We start from the raw sequence: 19914 nt of genomic DNA on the forward strand, positions 1-19914 counted from the left end.
CGATGATCAGCTCGTTACGCATGATATCCTTTCATTAAGACATCACGAGACGCAAATGTTTGCTCTTCTTACAGCTATATGTGTGAACAGCCAAAACACCTACTTTGCAGATCCTCCCAATAGTTGGAATATTTTATAATGCACCAATAGGTCTGCAAGTTATGTATAGCTCGTTCACTTTCGTCTGACTGCGGTTAAAAGGGGATAAATAAAAACAAATCGCACTTTCTGGGTTTTTGCAAGCGGGTTTAAAAGTTAAGCGACCAACAGAATCTAAAAGCCCATTCATAAAAGTCACTGCAAACAAACGTTCCAACATGTTTGCTTTGATATAAGCCTAAAGCAAGTCAAAAAAATAATAGGGGATTTAGGGGATTTACAGCATACACCTAAAACATTTAAAAGTTGACATATGTGAGGCATCGTGGTGAGATCATCCGCTCGTCAAAATAAATAAACCAAAAAAAACGGCATTTTCCCACCGGTTTGGGAATTTTTTTCGATTAAAAAAAAAATAGTTCAACACCTTTTAGGTTCACTTAAAAACATATTTCTGTGTGGACTTTACAGGGAAAAGTTAATTAAAGGCACAAAAAGGGTAAATTTTGAGCTTCCAATGACTCTCTAGTTATGGCAGTCGGCAAACTTTGGCGGCCATTTTCTCGTCAATTTTACGTCAGAAACCAGACGACCCCACCACCTTCAATCCTAAATATCTCGACTTCTATTCAAGATAGATGAACATTTTTTTTTGTCAAAAGCAAGACAAAAGAACAGTCAATTAGATGATACAAATACTTCAATAGGCCCAAAAATTGACAAGCGCCTGATTCCACCATGTCATGACACGTATGTATCATCCTCATCCCCACCCTTTAACGTTCGCCTTAGAAATACGATTCAAGAGATGGCGTGAGTATTTTTCGAGACTCATGTGGAGCCCGTGGAGACGTTTAGACAGCTGGGATATATATACATTATATATATATTAGATATGTATACACTATGTTTGCGAAACTTCCTGCCAAACCCTTCAAAAAGTGTTTGGGTGTCAATCTTTTTAATCCTTCACCCTTATAAGGATGTATAAAACGAGCTTTTACACATCACCAAAATCCAAGGGAAAATGCTAAAGAAAATCAATTGGCGGGGAAGTGGCGGGCTGAACGTCACAGACGTAGAGGGAGACGTCAGACTTGACTAGATATCTATTTCTATAAATATGGTGTTGAGTATTTGATTATAAACCCCTTTCCCCCCCCCCCCCCCCCCAAAAAAAAAGGACCAGAAACAAAGGCATAGATCACACTGAAATATCAAAATCAGAAAGAAAAAAAAATAGCTCAAATCAATAATGCCTTTAAAATACACCGACGCGTCAGTCGGGCTCCAGGAAATTGAATTAATTCACTAAATAAAACCACAAGTTCAGGTTGGTCATCAATAAATCAACTGGAGAGCAGAGAGACCTGGGAAAATAAATGTCGTTGTCCAGTGTGAAAATCTTATACAAGTTCCCTCCCTGGCGTGGGAGTTTGAAGCATCCGTTGGAGTTTCCTTGTTCCACTGACGGAAGCGGAGGTGTTAGTTTCAGTAAGGTATTACGGCGCTCGCAACTGCATACGGCCATATGAGTTGTCCGGCACAGTACGAGCATGGCATGAATAAGTCAGCCCATTTACAATTCTATTGTACATACGAACATGTTAATACCCCCCCCCCCCTTTTGGGAACGGCCTAAACACAGTACTGGAAAATAATTAATTTGTAATGGGTTTAGCGGCCCTGGGACCTATTATGATGAGAGTTCTGCAGCCAAAAACACAACAGGGAGGCAGTCAAAAGCAATGCACCTACATGTGGAAGTGGAAATAAAAATTTACCTAGGATTCTCCTCGTTCTCACCCCCGCAACCTCTCAAGACTTTAATAATATTAATACTGCCGCTCGTTCATAGGCACATGCCTGTAAACATCCCTTTATCCTGAGAAGACCCCTTTAACAGCCCACAAAAGGCAAGGATTTTGAACTGTTAAACAAAAATAGTATGCGACGCCATGATGAAATCAGCGATGATCAGCTCGTTACGCATGATATCCTTTCATTAAGACATCACGAGACGCAAATGTTTGCTCTTCTTACAGCTATATGTGTGAACAGCCAAAACACCTACTTTGCAGATCCTCCCAATAGTTGGAATATTTTATAATGCACCAATAGGTCTGCAAGTTATGTATAGCTCGTTCACTTTCGTCTGACTGCGGTTAAAAGGGGATAAATAAAAACAAATCGCACTTTCTGGGTTTTTGCAAGCGGGTTTAAAAGTTAAGCGACCAACAGAATCTAAAAGCCCATTCATAAAAGTCACTGCAAACAAACGTTCCAACATGTTTGCTTTGATATAAGCCTAAAGCAAGTCAAAAAAATAATAGGGGATTTAGGGGATTTACAGCATACACCTAAAACATTTAAAAGTTGACATATGTGAGGCATCGTGGTGAGATCATCCGCTCGTCAAAATAAATAAACCAAAAAAAACGGCATTTTCCCACCGGTTTGGGAATTTTTTTCGATTAAAAAAAAAATAGTTCAACACCTTTTAGGTTCACTTAAAAACATATTTCTGTGTGGACTTTACAGGGAAAAGTTAATTAAAGGCACAAAAAGGGTAAATTTTGAGCTTCCAATGACTCTCTAGTTATGGCAGTCGGCAAACTTTGGCGGCCATTTTCTCGTCAATTTTACGTCAGAAACCAGACGACCCCACCACCTTCAATCCTAAATATCTCGACTTCTATTCAAGATAGATGAACATTTTTTTTTGTCAAAAGCAAGACAAAAGAACAGTCAATTAGATGATACAAATACTTCAATAGGCCCAAAAATTGACAAGCGCCTGATTCCACCATGTCATGACACGTATGTATCATCCTCATCCCCACCCTTTAACGTTCGCCTTAGAAATACGATTCAAGAGATGGCGTGAGTATTTTTCGAGACTCATGTGGAGCCCGTGGAGACGTTTAGACAGCTGGGATATATATACATTATATATATATTAGATATGTATACACTATGTTTGCGAAACTTCCTGCCAAACCCTTCAAAAAGTGTTTGGGTGTCAATCTTTTTAATCCTTCACCCTTATAAGGATGTATAAAACGAGCTTTTACACATCACCAAAATCCAAGGGAAAATGCTAAAGAAAATCAATTGGCGGGGAAGTGGCGGGCTGAACGTCACAGACGTAGAGGGAGACGTCAGACTTGACTAGATATCTATTTCTATAAATATGGTGTTGAGTATTTGATTATAAACCCCTTTCCCCCCCCCCCCCCCCCCAAAAAAAAAGGACCAGAAACAAAGGCATAGATCACACTGAAATATCAAAATCAGAAAGAAAAAAAAATAGCTCAAATCAATAATGCCTTTAAAATACACCGACGCGTCAGTCGGGCTCCAGGAAATTGAATTAATTTCACTAAATAAACCACAAGTTCAGGTTGGTCATCAATAAATCAACTGGAGAGCAGAGAGACCTGGGAAAATAAATGTCGTTGTCCAGTGTGAAAATCTTATACAAGTTCCCTCCCTGGCGTGGGAGTTTGAAGCATCCGTTGGAGTTTCCTTGTTCCACTGACGGAAGCGGAGGTGTTAGTTTCAGTAAGGTATTACGGCGCTCGCAACTGCATACGGCCATATGAGTTGTCCGGCACAGTACGAGCATGGCATGAATAAGTCAGCCCATTTACAATTCTATTGTACATACGAACATGTTAATACCCCCCCCCCCCTTTTGGGAACGGCCTAAACACAGTTCAATCATTGGCATTGCCCTGGGGCGGAGGTGTGACATGACCAGCGGTGGGAAGGTTGACGACGTCATCCTTTCACGCACGTTTGGTTACAGATTGGGAAGCCGATATATGTATACGTGAAACTGAGATATGTTAATGTATACGCGGAAGGGGGGGGGGGGGTCCGAAAAGAAATGGAAGTTACGAATCAAACACTTTTCATGCAATGGACTTGAAATTTTCAGTCCCTCCAAACAACCCCCGCGACTTAGTGTGCAGGATCCCAGTCTCCATAGTCACTTCTGAAAGACACGACGATAGTTCGTATCCGATATGATTCGCAGCTCTGAATTGACAGCTTTTGATAGGTCCTGAATGCGTCCAAACTCTCACCAATTAAGCTTACTAAATAGTTGAATAGTTTGAATTAAGAGATACACATCGACACAATGACGGTCATAAAGTGCAGGAAGGAAGCAAGACAGATAGACATAAACAACCTGCCCTCCAACCACCCGCTTTCTGAATGGAACATAACCAAAAGTCACACGAGGCAAAGTCAGAACTCACCAAGTCCAACCTCTTACACTTACACATGATGCGGTAGTTCGTAACGCCAAGATCACAAATGACAACGAAATCAGAGTATACACATACCGCAGTCAGTAGCGCCAAAGCGACAACAATGACAATGAAAGTAAAGACATAAAAAGATACAAACTGAGGAAATGCACGGGGACAACAGGAATTAGGGAACCCGCCTAGCTCTTCTTTCAACAGTGTTACCAGTCAAAATTCTGGTTTGTTTGAGTAAAGAGAAGCACATCGACACAATAATGGTCACTTGGTGCTGGGAAAAGGTAAGACAGAAAGATATAAACAACAGTGGGAAAGTATAGAAGTAGGACCTACCAGTGGCGCCCTCCAACCACCCGCCAGAATTCTGGGATAACAGATGAAAGAAATCTGTACAAACTGGGTAGTTTAGCTAGTGCATAATAAACGCAGTGAATAATACTACCTATATATTTCGAGTAATTTAACTCACAGTCGCATTTTTTTTCTTTTTACAAAAGGGCTAAACATCAGAGTTCTCGTAAGTCGGCTGCCATCAGTACCAGTAAATGAATCATGGGTGACCTTATTTAGGCCACATATGGCCTAAATAAGCTAAACCCCCCTCCTTTACCTTATTTAGGCCACAGGTGGCCTAAATAAGCTAAACCCCCCTCCCTTACCTTATTTAGGCCACACCTGTGGCCTAAATAAGCTAAACCCCCCTCCCTTACCTTATTTAGGCCACACCTTTATACAAAGTCACAGAAATATTCCTTTTGTGCTTATTGAGGTACAGTGCAGGGTGATTTTACCTGCAAGGATAATTGGACAAAATGGGCAAAATCTTTATTGCTAATGGTCATATGTAGACAAATCCTATATCATTGTCTTTTTTTTTTCTTAACTGCTCATGGTTATTAAAGAGTAAGCCAACTAGGTAGTAATTTCGGATTCCTAATACTAATATTATTATGGGCATTCTTAAAAATTTTAAACTTGTTTTTAGCGCTTTTCTCAATGTAAAACGGATTCCGAAAAAAAACCCAATGACCTTATCTTTCTTTTTCAAAGTATTGTGCATATATTTGTGTGAAACTATATATTCTATGCTTTCATGTACATGAAAAAAGCTAATAAAGGCAAGCAAAATGTTCTTCAGAGACATAGATCTAGTAGTTGGCCCACTGAATTTTTTTTATAAACCGGGAAAGATGACCAGAAAATAACAAAATTATTTTATGATCTTCACTTGCACTTGCAATTTTTTTTATAAATTATAGTCTACCTCATTGTCTTTTTTTCCCATCATTTTTCTTCACTATTCATGACAACTGGCATGTATTGTTTTCAGTTATTATCAAGAAAGTGGATAGGCGGACTACGGGGTCTATCTAGCCAAAAGGATAGGTGGACCCCGGGGTCTACCTAACAAAATGCTAGGATTTAGGATGTGAACCCTAGAGTCAGCGTAGTCAAATAAGTAGATCTAGGTTTAACTAAGGATCGGTGGACCCCGGAGTCAACATAGTGAAATAAGTAGATCTCAGTTTATTTTATAGTAGGACTGGCGGAGCCGGTGGTCAACGTAGTGAAATTATAAGTAGATATAGGTTTAATTAAGGATTGGTGGACCCCGGGGTCAACGTAGTGAAATCAGTAGATCTAGGTTTAATTAAGGATTGGTGGACCCTGGGGTCAATGTAGTGAAATAAGTAGCCTACATGTAGATCTAGGTTTAATTTTAAGGATTGGTGGACCCTGGAGTCAACGTAGTGAAATAGGTAGGTTTAAGGTGGACCCCAGGGTCTACCTAACGAAATGCTAGTTAGGTTTTTAGAATAGGTGGAACCTGCGGTCACCGTAGTAAAATAAGTAGGTTTAATCTAGGTGCCCCGGGGGTCCACCAATCCTTAATTAAACCTTATTCCTCTACGGCTATGGTGACTCCGGGGTCCACCAATCCTTTTAAAATTAACCCTACTTATTTCACTACGCTGACCCCGGGGTCCACCAATCTTTAAAGAAACATACCTATTTCACTACAGTGACCCCGGGGTCGACCTGTCCTAAAACCTAGTATTTCGCTAGGTAGACCCCGGGGTCCACCTTAAACCTGCTTATTTATCACTACGTTGACCCCGGGGTCCACCAATCCTTACTTAAACCAAACCTTATTTCACTACGATGACTCCGCGGTTCACATCCTAAAACCTAGTATTTCGCTCTGCAGACCCCGTAGTCCACCTATCCTCTACAGGACTAAACTATTATCAATTTGCAATTTTCATTGATTAGCATTTTTTTTTCAAAATATTGAATCAGAGACTCGCTGTCTAAAAAGTCCACTGCTAATGCTATTCTTTTCAAAGAAAATGGCACAATTTGATTTTATGACATGTTGAAAAAAAAAGTTTGAAAAATATCCCGAAAACAAGATAAAATGATTATATAGATCTCTCTCTCTCTCTCTCTATATATATATATATATATATATATATATATATATATATATATATATGTGTGTGTGTGTGTGTGTGTGTGTGTGTGTATTTTATTATGTATACTAAAAGACTGAGCAGAGGCTTACAATGTAAATTCTGTGCTCTACAAGTAGAGAAAATATTAAGTTTGCGCAAAACAGATTTTAGAAAAAAAAAGTTGGATCTAATTATTCTAATACAAGTAAAAGTGATTGTTATGGTGAGATTTGTTATTATTGACTCTGGAAATACAGTTACTTGCTGAATCTAAAAGTAACTAGAACTGTGCAATTCGTTTTATTTCAATTCCAAAGCCCAACGGCATAGCAATAATAAGTTAGATCTAGATCTAGCAGTTGTAGGCTCTCTGGCTGCTTCTAGCATAGGTCTGCTACTACTGATTCTAGACAGGGAATCTAGATCTTGCTATCGCCTGCACTATTAAAGTCAAATATATGGTAAAATAAAAACAAAACTGAATTTTTTTCAGTCAGTACATCCCAATTGCCATAGCCGCACGTATTAATAGTTGAATAATGCGATACCGAAGCAACACGTTATCACAGTGTGCAGGGGAGAGCGAGGCGCCCGGTCGATTCCGTGGTTCGGCTTTTGTAGATCTATGCATTTTTTACGGAAAGCCCTATTACCTAACCCTATTACTAGATCTATTAGTGTTGTGAAAACTTCAACCTCTACAGCTCAGGCGTCAAAAGATGCTGGAAAATAATAATACGTCCTGAAGTTTCATAATTTATTTTTATACAGAATAACACAGTACACAGCCAGTAGTTTTTATTTCATCGAGTTATAAAAATGGCCTTCGTATAAAAATTGCCTTGTTTTCAGAAGCAAATTTTAATAGTTCTAGTTCTACCGAATCGATTTTCACGCGAATTCAACCATTTTGATGATCTTTCTTTTCCTTTTAAAAAGATGTAGATCTAGGCCTGTCGGATGTGGCAATGCGAATAACACTGAGTTGTTTAGATCTAGACCCATCAAAACAGGAGGCTTCGTGGCCGATCACAAAAGTCTACGGGGCTTATCGAGGCCGATTCGCCCTTCCACGAGTACGTTCACTAAACTGCCTACTGGATAGAATCTACTACCAAATATTCTCTACACGATCTTTGCTACTACTACTACTAGGCCTACTAGCCTACATGTACTACTACGAGACAGTACGAAAGAGTGTCACTCAGGCAAAGATAGTGTAACTTTGACTCAGCCACGTAGTGTACACTCTTTTTATACCCCAAATTTAACCCGGAAGTCCATTCGGAGGATTTGACCTTTTCACTGGACCAAAGTGTGCCAAAATGGTAGCCTAGCTTTTGCCCCTCCATGAAGGAAAAATCTGGCCCTCATTCAAACCATTGGGATTGAGCAAAATTTTGCGTATTGTGCTTTGTTCTTTACAATATTCATTATGGTTATGATTTATAAGTTGTACACTGAGACAAAACCGTACTAAATGAGAAAGGTGCACCATTATGAAAGTGGAACGAACTCAGTTGCCTGAAAAAGGTAGTTTGAGCATGTGTGGCCTAAATAAGCTAAACCCCCCTCCCTTACCTTATTTAGGCCATATGTGGCCTAAATAAGCACTCCCATGAATCATTATTTACAGTGGCGGACGTGTCCGTTTATATAGTGACTCTAGTCACACGACGAAACGACGAAGCGTGAGTACTGTGCGCGCCAGTGACAAGAACATAGCTACAGAAATATTATTATAACCCGGATATAGCACCACAAATAATATAGTTGTTATAGTAGTAAAAGTGTAGAAGGGCGAGTTTCTCGGCAATTATTTCATTGTTGAGCTTAACGACCGAGAAAGTACGAACTCGGCGCGCCACGTTTTGCATTCTAAAAATTAAAAATCCATTATTTCAAAACTAAAAATATTTGTAAGATTTCATCTGGTGGCCCGTCTGGGCCCGACTGCTATTTCTGTGCTCTCATAGCTGAAACATCATACATGTATTAAGCACAACATACAATTTTCAAAGCTCAATTTTTACTGGAATAGGGAAGGATTTTGTAATTTATATTATATATGAAGAAATCCCCACCTATTGGCAATTTACATTACTAGATCTAGGCACTAGATACAGTACGCCCCTCTCTCGCCGTGCTGCGCGATGGCCACATTCGACAGCGGCGTCCGCCATGTTCGTTCTATTTTAGCAAGCTGTGTGAAAGTGAAAGAGTTTATGCTACAGCAATGGGCTATGGGCCAGGTATGTTTTCTCTCTCACACGCAATAGGAGAGGCTTGGACCTTGTTGATTTTTTTTTTTACATGGGCTCCGTGGCGTACTAGATCTAGTAGGCTACTATAATATATCTATATTACTATACAGCGATAATACAGTGTACTTTCTACAACTAGATATCTACAAAGAATAAAATGTATTATTAAATAGATGAGATAGGCTTTAAAACAAAGAAGCAAAAATAACAACAAAACAACGTTATTTCTTCTTCAGCACTTTACTTTATCTACGAGATCGTTTATTTCTTATTGACTGAATCAAAGCGTATATAAATCTATAGGGCCTATAGAACTTTTAAGAAGAAGTATGAAAAGATGTGGGAGTCATAGAAACATCCCTACTACCCCACCCTCTCTCCCCTCCCGAATCTCAAATCCAAGAACCCCCCCCCCCCCCCCCCCCCCCCCCCCCCAATTTAAGAGTTTGGCATTATATTAAATCAAGATTACATCTAGACATAGAAAAAACATCAGGAGTTTTTATGCCATGAGGGGTAGGAAGGCAATGAAGCTCTTGATATAAACAAGTCCAGCCAAACAAATGATGAATACATGAGTATTTTTTTAACACCGAGTAAAACTTTCCCTTGTGACATTTGTACAGGAAACTGTATTTTTCATACTTGTACTTGTATTCACTTTTTTTTAAAAATTATACCACATAAGCAGTGTTTTCTATTTTGGTATTAAACTTTGGTTTATATTGATTTTAAAGAAATAAAGTAGACCACACAGCACATAAACTAAAGCTCCTTCTATTGCTTTTTAAGTAAGTCACTTTTGAACATTACCATGTTAAAACAACTGTGACAACTCTGGGCTCACTGAAGATTTTTAAAAAAGTGAATATTAACATTGTTTTGTAGCCTGGTCAATTGTCTTTCATTAAAAAAATTTTTTTTTTTTTTGGTAAGAGTTCTACGGAAATTGCAACACAATAAGGTCATGTAAGTTAATGTAAGTGCCGAGATTAGAAGTGTTACATGAGAGTAATAAACATAAAACAGAAGGAGGAGAGATCAGGGCGATAAACTTTTGATAGGAAAGAGAAGGATCAAACCACACCAGCTCCCACCAACCACCCACAATTGTCTTTCTGAAGTCTTTCAACACAGTGTAGTGATAACTGAAACAAAAACCTTCACAATGTAAAGGTGTTTTTGGACAACATTCAATCAGACTTACTTGTGGCCACTAAAACTGATCCCCAACTTGTCTGCATCACTGGTGCAGGAAAAGAACATTTATTCATTTTGTGACTAACAGAGCCAGTATTATGTTGAATGTGTAACATAAAAATAAAAAAGTACACAGTTTGAAAAAGAAATTCCCTGCCCATTGTGAAAAAGATCTAGCTTCTAGTCAACCTCAACTTCACAGGCCCCAGAACCTTACACTTACTCAAGTTACTGATGGCTCTTTATTTTTTTTAAAAAATCCTGGAGTGACTATTGTGCCAATTTTCTTCTCCATAGGATTAGGGTTAGCCCTTCATTTTTGTTGTAGCGCTAGCCTAGGGGTTAGGTAAGGTTCAGCCATTTATTTCGTCTTAAACTTTGAGTTGGGGGGGGATAGGGTTAGGTTGAGCCGTTCATATGATTTGACAGTAATAGATAGGCCCAAGTTGTCACTGCCAAAAATAAAAAAGGGAAGAGGCATTACAAATAATTTTTGCGCTACTCAAACCATTAGATCCATAAAATAATTAGTCATTCTATTTTACCAACAAAATTGAAGACATATGCCGCTATTAAAAATCTATACATGTAATATAAACAGCCAAACTTACTGCAGTCCAATAGCTTTACACTCGACCTCTATAAAGCGCCTCACTGCCGCCCCCCAAACACCAACCCCCCCCCCCCCCCCCCATAGACGACGTTTGAAAGAAAACAGAAATCACTTAACTGCAGGACAGAAGCAGTGTTGAGTTGTTTAAATACATTCGTGCTACTAAACACAGTGTACTAAACACAGATTATATGCTGTGCATATAGCAAGCTCAGCACTAATCGTAGTCTGCATATGGTTTCTTTAGTCATTAATATCCTATACATTACATCATACATTTTAGACACGAAGACAGTTACAATAGCAGCCTATCTTTGGCTGTCCAATCCATCATAATCCCATAAAAATATAATTGCTGATACTTTTAAATTACTATGGATGCATACATGCTTATATGACTGTTCATGTTTATCTTCTTATATATATATATATATATATATATATATATATATCAGTGAGTCAAGAGAGTGAAACTAATGCCTCAGATTAGTAGATATAGCTTGGATTTTGTGATGTTTAAAAATAGTAATTAAGCACAAAGGCGAGACAACATTGCAGCGGTCAGATCATATTTAGTTTACTGAAAGGTAGGCTTCGACCAGACCAGGCTCCTGATCTTTTCAAATATTTTCTTCTAAATAGATCTCTGGATCTAAGGTGTCTAAATTCTTATCAATCTTATTCTTATCAGTGAAAAGAAGGAGGGGTTCCTTTTGAGGCTTTCTTAGTGCACTGATAGACACATCAGTGTTGCATCATCTTTTCTGGTCTCGTTTTCTTCAGTCTTCCACTTCCAGACTAACCAGACGTTTGCTGGTGATGAATTTACGTTAGAAAGTCTCTGTGGCTATAAGACGTTAATCCGGAAAGGGAGACTAGATCTAGAGGTTTCACAGGCTTGCACTTTTAAGAGAATCTCTTTGGATTAAAACACAACGTTAGAATCTAATAAAACACTTTCCTTAATAAGAGCAGAGACACACCCACTCACATGTTTAAAAAACTTCTTTGCCAAAACAAAAAAGGCCACCAACCAACTCAAAAGTGTCCGAGTGTCACGTGACCTCGTACGGACTCTAATTTAAAAAGGAGATATCTATAAATGAACATTTTAAGCTCAATAAAAACAAATCTATGCTACCAATTACTTTCAAATTTACACACTGACTACGTACCTGTCGCTGGAGAGTGGCTTTGAATTTGGTTATTGCGTGCGTGCTTTAGAAAATTGTTTTTGTAAGAGTTTTACGGCGCTCGCACCTGCATAAGGCCATACGATGAGCGTGCGAAAAAAGGTTGGTTCTGTTCGCAACAGTATACTGCACAGCCTGATTCTGGTCAAAATGGTAAAAAGTTGAGGTAAATAAATTAATTAAAAATAATTTTTTAAATAACATTAAACATTTTGGACAATTCTATTCACAACTTCCCATAAAGGACAATGGCTTTTATAAAATTCAGAATTCTGTTGGGATTAGCGACGGAAAACAGATCTTGCAATTTATTTATTTTTTGCATCTGAAATACATGTATTTCTTTCGGGTCTCTCGGAAGTCTAGACATTCTGTTAAAATGTGTCTAATGGAAAATTCTGTGTCGCATTCGGCACAGAACGGCTTCTCAAATCTCTGAAGGAGGTATGTGTGTGTTAGGGACGTGTGTCCTATGCGTAATCGAGTAAAAATGACTTCGTCTCTTCTGGAGAGGCCCGAAAGATTTCGTGGTCCCAGTTCTTAGAATTACTCAGGACAAGGAAATGATTTGTTTAAAAAAGAAGTACACATCAAAACTTTGTCATTTTTGTAACAATTCGCCAGTGATAAAAAAAAAATGGTGTTATTTACGTTTCATGATACGAAGCCACGTCTAAAGTCCCGGTTACACGCAACGATAAAATGTATCAGATTCGTCGTGTGCGAGAACTGTCCGTTTTATCGAACTGTGTTGTCTGTTTACACGTTCCAATCTATCGTCCAGTTTTCTTTCGATTGAGAAGATTCCTCGTCATAAAGTAAAGCTTGGCGACGACAGCGATTTGCCTGCATTCTATGTGAAGGTTTCGAGCTCGGGACCTAATGAATGAAAGGCGAACACTACCTATTTAACATTTTGCGCCCTAAGATTAATTCTGCGCGGCGCAAATTTCAGAGGGATTCTACGTCACAGTACGTCTCCCCCAAATCTGGACATGATCGCACGAAAATATCAAGCAGCGCTTAATTTCTCGACCGAGTCTTCAAGCCATCGTTCAATCGTCCAAATTTGGCACAATTTTGTGGTTTATCGTATGATCGCTAGATCGTCCCAGTTTTTGGACAATTTATCGTTACGTGTAACCGGGCCATAGCCATAAGAGAAAATGTACGAAATCAGCTTGTCGGAAAGATCTGCGGGGGTGCGTCGGTATCCATTGCTGTGAGACATTTTAATGTTACAAAAAGAACTGTGTACGCAACAATGGATCGTGAAAGAACAACAAGATCACAAAAGGATCGACCCCGTCGACTTGGGAGAAGAAAAACTACTCCAACAGAGTATCTTTTTTATACGCCTGTCACATCTACGGAATCGTTTTAAAACGGCAAGACAAACCAGAGATGAGTTGAACAACATGCAATCTGTCAACCCAATATCAAAAACGACTGTATTGAGACGGTTGAAAGAATTTGGACTCCGAGCAAGGCGCCTATCTCACCGCATCAAATTGGCGCCCTACACCATAAGAAACAGGCTTGATTGGGCAAGAGTACATTCACGCTGGTCTCGCCAGGTGTGGAAAAACCACGTTCTCTAACGAATCCAGGTCTCTTTTGGAATGTAAAGATGGGAAAAAACGCGTATTCCGGAGAATAAATGGGAGATTCGTTCCTCAATGCCTAAGTCAGGCTAGAGCTGACGGTGTTGGAAGTCTGATGGTGTGGGGAAGAATTACAGCAGCTGGCAAAACCCCACTTGTAACTGTTCGTGGCAATTTGACAGCACACAGATCCATTGGCGAGATTCTTCGACCACACGTCGTTGCAGCCATTCAGAGCCAGGGACTAACCTTTAAGAATGACAATGCCCCAGCGATTAGAGCTCGTCTAATCACCCAGTTCCTACGTGAAAACAACATCCAAGTTCTTCAACAGTGGCCTCTCTACTCAACTGATTTGAATCCCATTGAGCATCTATGGGACTTGATCGATCGCGGCGTTCGGAGGAGACAACACAAGCATCACACACTTCCTCAACTCGAGAGTGGAGAGAGCATTGCATGAAGAGTGGAATAACATCCCTCAACAGGCAGTGCAGCGATTGATTGACTCCATGCGGCGACGATGTCAAGCCGTCTTCAACGCTACTGGTCGGGTTACTTTTGTAGACCCCCCCCCCCCCTCCTCCCACTCTTGTAAGTCGGAAACAAATCTGTTACCTTAACTTTCCGTACTGTTGTTTTCGTTTTTAAAATTGATTGAACTAGTGTTCCTGGAATTTTTAAGAATATCGGCTTATTGTGAAACCAGCAATTTTCATTTTTAACACAGTGTATACTTAAAAGTGTGACAGAGTATATACTGTATATACTCAGCGGCAATAGAAAATGTCCACCTGGAAAGAAGACTGTATTGGGGTTATTATTCAACGTATAAAAACACAAATTGACACAGACGTATATTCCAAAGTATGTCAAGAAGTGTTTTACCTTTTGCTTCTTGATCAAGTCACATATTGTGGCACAGTGTAAAACACAAACTTGTACCCCTTGATTTCAAAAGTTCACGTCAGTAGCAGGCATTGTAGCCCTTTGCAAAGGTGCAAACTTGGCAGGTTCTGAGCATTGATCGAGACAGTTTTTTGTTTCTTATTTTGATTAAAAATGGTTGTGGCAGTCCATTCCACTCTTGAACCAAAGCTTATCACAGTCGTTGCACAATCTTACTGTCGTTTTAGAAGCCACCTTTTAGGCCCAGTCAGTTCAAGCGTAATTATTTGAAAGATGGCAAACGTTGGTCATTCATTACAGTACAGGGCCGCCTTGCTCGATGTAAGAATGAGTTTTAAACGCCGTTGTATCCTTCTACCGCAGATAACTCTTTCAGTGTTAGTATGAAATTGACGTGCAAAGCTGGTCGTTGTGAGAAAGTGATCTCAAAGATACCTGAGCAGTGTTCGTCTGTCTTCTTGGGCGGTATCGACCGGGGGCCTGCCTGGTCTGAGTCTGTCAGGTGTAACTCCAGTGACTTGGAACCAATCTTTCAGGATAATTATTAGTGGTAGGATGGGAGAAATGAAGCATTCGCGCCACTCTACGGGCCGATAGCACAGCTTGGGTGTTCAAATTGTCCCAACAGCGCTCCTCAGGGCTTAACCTTGGCATCTTGTAAAGCAATTTAAATCGAAAAAAGCCCGCTGGAATGTCTATGTAACTTATTTTTTTCAGTTCAATCGCTGAAGTGTTGATCTAAACACAATTTAGACGATTTCATAATTTCGGCGGTACTTAAGTTACAAAACATATTAATTTACATGAGGGTCAAGTGACCACGTGGTTAAATTTTTGTTCAGGAAAAAGATCAACGCGGAGTCATCGTTGAGTACACTGTGAGTGATGTGCAAAATTTCGCTCCCTTACTCAAGTGAACTAGGGCGAAGTTACACAAAACAAAGTGGAAAATTTATTTTTTTTATTTTTTAGTAGAGGGTTTTACGGCGCTCGCAACTGCATAGGTCATATGAGCACCAAGGAGTGGGTGTCAACAGGAAAGTCTTTACAGGGAATCAGACTTACTCTGCTCACCTCTCTTGCTTCAACAGCACAAGTTCTGCTTCGACTATCAAGGCACCCCGGAAATAGCAGGTCACAAGAGTGTGACAAACATACAAAAGAAGTAAAGGAAAATGTCAATGGTAAGGATTGGGAAAGAAAAAGCAGCAGTTCCCTGTTGTAGATCAGGAACAGTTATGAACGTGACATGATGAATCAGCCCATTTACAATTCTACTGTGCTTGAACGAGAAATGTCCCCCCTCTGGGAATGGCCTACAGACACTAGTCAGTGGCACTGCCCCCGGGGGGGGGGGGGGTAAATTTATATATTGCTGTTTGATTTAGAATATATTATAGGGATAAAAGGATGGAAGAAGACCTGTGCAGTGGAATGTGTGGGCGGGTAGAAGGAAAAGAACAAGGGAAACACATTATATTGAATTACGTCTTCGCAGCGACTTACTCTGTCTTATTTTTGTTTGTTTAAGTAAGTGTTTTACGGCACTTGCAACACAATTAGGTTGTATAACTAGTATAAGTCCCGAAAATTAGAGGTGTCACAAGAAAGTAAGAAACACATAAACAGAAGGAGGATAGTTGTTTGATAGGAAAGAAGGAGCAGACCACACTAGAGCACCCGTCAACCACCCACTTACTCTGCCTCTAGCATTTTCAAAGGATAAAGGTCGCCAAACAAGGGGAAAATCCAAAGAGGAAGCCACTGAGAAAGTAAACACTCACTCCTATTTTTCAACATATATCTTGCTTACGTATAATATAGAGAGATCCACATACAAGCATACATGTATAGGAAGCTATGGCCCGGGGATGTGTATGAGTCGGGAACGGCTGCCAGAACTTCACACCTCTGGCAAAGGGATGGAAGATGTTGAAAAAAATCCCACAGCAATATATGTGCACAAATGTTAGTGCAGGCTCAGCAAAACCTTTGCCAGTGTGATTCCGAAACTGATTACCCGGTACCTCAAAACGGAAAATCAAATTTCTCTGCCATTTTCAATTGGGGGCCATGGGGCTCATGACTTTAAAAAAGATCGCAATCATAGTCAAATGGTTGCTATGGGGAAGAGCTGTAGAAATTATACGGAAAGGGACATTTAAAAAAAAAAACCACATTAAGATTTCCAATTTGTTTGCAATTATTATACAAGTAGAAAAAAAACCTGCCAATATTGCAAAGGAGACTACTTTCCAGTTTGGGATGTTTATATTACAACCCTTTTCAAAAAACATATATTTTTAAGACGTTTTTGGTGTGTTTTTTTGTTGTTGTTTTTTTTTTTTTTTGGGGGGGGGGGCTTTTATACCTTCCATTTATTTGTGATGACCAAAGTTCTATACAATGTAGTTTTAAAACAGCTTCACTGTTTATTACAGTAGTCATTTTCTGACTAAGCGATAGAAATTAAGATGTAAAATACAAAACTGCCGCCATGTTCAAGGCTACTAAAAGGATATGAAACTTTTTTTTAGAGGGGGGGGGGGGGGGGGTTTGCGACGAAATGTCGACAAGAAAATGAAGTTCTATGTACAATATCAGGGACGTATCGCACAGTCCAGATAGGGGCTAGTAAAAATCCATGCACCCCGCAGGAATGAGAATACACTGATTTTTTAAATTAAACTATAGAAACATCTCAAATGAAAGCCCTGAAATGTTATGTTTGGTCAACCCTTCCATATATGGCTGTGAATGCTGGACAATCATTAAAGATAGTGAAAATAAAATAGAAGCAACAGAAATGTGGTTTCTTGGGAGACTGCTAAGACAAGAGTATCGTGGAAGGAAAAGAAATCAAATGAAGCAGTGCTTGATGAAGCCCACGTGGGACGCTCAATGTTAAAAACAATCAGGAAACGACAAATGCAGTTTTTGGGACACCTGAATAGACATAAGGGTCTTGAACATCTAGCTCTCACTGGCAAAATTGAGGGCAAGCGAGGCAGGGGTAGGCCCAGAACAACATACTTAGGGAACCTAAACAAATGGGTCACAGGGAAAGATCAGGGAAACGTAGCTTTTTTTTTAGAGCATCCGAGAAAAGAAATGAATGGAAACCCATGATCACCGATGTCTGTCGCAGATCTGGCACTGGATGATGATGATGATGAAAACAGTACGGGACTAAAAGTAGATCAAATCTATCACTCACCTATTGTTTGTATACGAGGTTAATCATTTGCTGCATGCCTGCAAACATGTCGATTACAATGCATTTCGTCACAAAACTTCAAAAGTCTTTCGAAAGTTCTTGTGTTAGCTGTGACTCTACTCAACACTCAACGGCGTCAAATATGTTGGGTTTCTATTTCGATCACGACTCATTATAGACCAACAGTAATTTTTCACGCGTTTCGCTACACTGAACGACCTCTTACAGATTAAATTGGGAATAGCAGTGTCGGCAAAACGTCAAAGCACGACTAAAGTCGGGTAGCACATCAGTCAGACCCAGAGACTGCATGGCTTGCAGTTAAATGGTGAACTCATGTGCATCTTTATTAATTGCTGTCTCCGTAAACTATATTGAGCTGGGAGAAGAAAGCCCCGGCGCTGTCTGAAATAAGAGAGGAACACGCAGTCTTCAGTCACACTGACACGCAATGAATCGGTACGCATTCTGCCGAAGTTGAAAGTGTGTGGTAACAACCTCCACTGACATCTCGGTGCCGGTCTACTTGACGCCTACCGCGAAAAGTCCCACCCGATCAACCAGTCTAAACTATACAGTGCTGTAAAGCGGCGGCTGGGGACAGCAAGTGACCAGGCACTCGGTGTGTTAAGATCAAAAGTGGTGACGTTTACAATGGCGATGTGAGTGGGGGTGAACTGCTTCATTTCACTGTGGTAGAGATGACTGACAGACATGTAAGTCGCGCGAGTCGCGCCAGCAAATAGCCAGACAGAACGGTGAGAACGATGTCGACGGCCAGGTGCTGGATACTTTTAGGTCTATAATTTTGCAGCGGTGAGTAATTATTATAACTGACCTCTCGGGGATCAAACATTTTTAACTCTTACAGGACGGACCAGCATCTTGCAACGACGCTTGAAGACACACTATTTTGGGAAACTTTACAAAAAAAAGGATTTTATGATATGACTCCCGAAACGTGCCGCAACATTGCCTTTGGTCTGCTGCTAATCTGACGCATGTGTCCGCTTCGCCTTTAAAGTTAGAGAGTAAATGTAGCTGATGACAGATTTGGTCAATGTTTGGGTTATTTCAATTTCACCAGAAAGACAAAACATGGGTATCAATACCTTCAAAATAAAAATTTTAGGTCCTTCAATTGTGAAAGCAACTCGTTGACTTCGGACTTAATGAGACAGCGAGTGTGGCACTATCCAGGTATTATGATAAAACTGAAGAGCAGACAGACTTTTTTCAGGAAGCTCTGAAGAAATTACTCAAGTTCGGTATGAATCCAAAGAAAAGATACAGTAGAACACGGCTATAGCGGGACTTTGAGTTCCCGCTATAGGAATGCAAAGGGGAAATTACCGAAAATTTTCTTTAAATTCACATGATTACATCCCTTCCATATCAATAAAATTTACTGTTCAGATTAGTCTTCTTTTTCTTGTCAACTTCGTCGATTATCTCGGCCTTCAATTTGAGTGAGAAACATTTCCTTTAGTCTTTATTGGAAGACATATTTCCCCCGGTTTGTTTGTGCTGTCCATCGTACCGGTAGGCCTACACCAGTGGATGCGTGCGTATGCCTAAGCATCAACGATCACAATTCAGTAAATCAGGAATCACACACAACACGCTCTCTTCTTTTACTTTTTGGCCTAGCCTAGGACTATGGCCTATACGCTCTTAGGCCTATACGGCACATCACTTTAAATTTTGGAGTGGCTCACGTAACGCGTCTCTCGGCACCATCTCTCTCTGCCGGCTGCCCCACCTCACTTATCAATGGACTGGCCTATCACAACGCCGCACCGCTGACTGCCTATTTGGATCCAAACCTACGGCCCTCACCCCGAAACCCCATTCCCCACAGCTAGAGCTCCCTTGATCTCTCCCGCTGTATCCAAGTTCGGTCCTTTCCTTGCCCCGTTAAACCCCAGCACAGGTAATTGAGTTTGCATAGAAATAAGTAAAAAGGGGGATTCCGGTAAGGTCCCGCACCATATCATTATCAATTATTTACACACACACACACACACACACACACACACACACACACACACACTCACTCACACACACACACACACACACACA

General features: G+C 40.1%; 1 protein-coding gene across 1 annotated transcript in view; it reads right to left on the bottom strand.

The window, feature by feature from the left end:
• Window positions 1-19914, bottom strand: part of LOC101853654 (nuclear hormone receptor HR96) — a 46467-nt gene that overhangs the window by 14236 nt on the left and 12317 nt on the right. The gene's annotated exons all lie outside the window — the stretch shown is intronic.

This window comes from Aplysia californica, unplaced genomic scaffold, assembly GCF_000002075.1.
Source record: "Aplysia californica isolate F4 #8 unplaced genomic scaffold, AplCal3.0 scaffold00002, whole genome shotgun sequence".
Classification (NCBI taxonomy): domain Eukaryota; kingdom Metazoa; phylum Mollusca; class Gastropoda; order Aplysiida; family Aplysiidae; genus Aplysia; species Aplysia californica.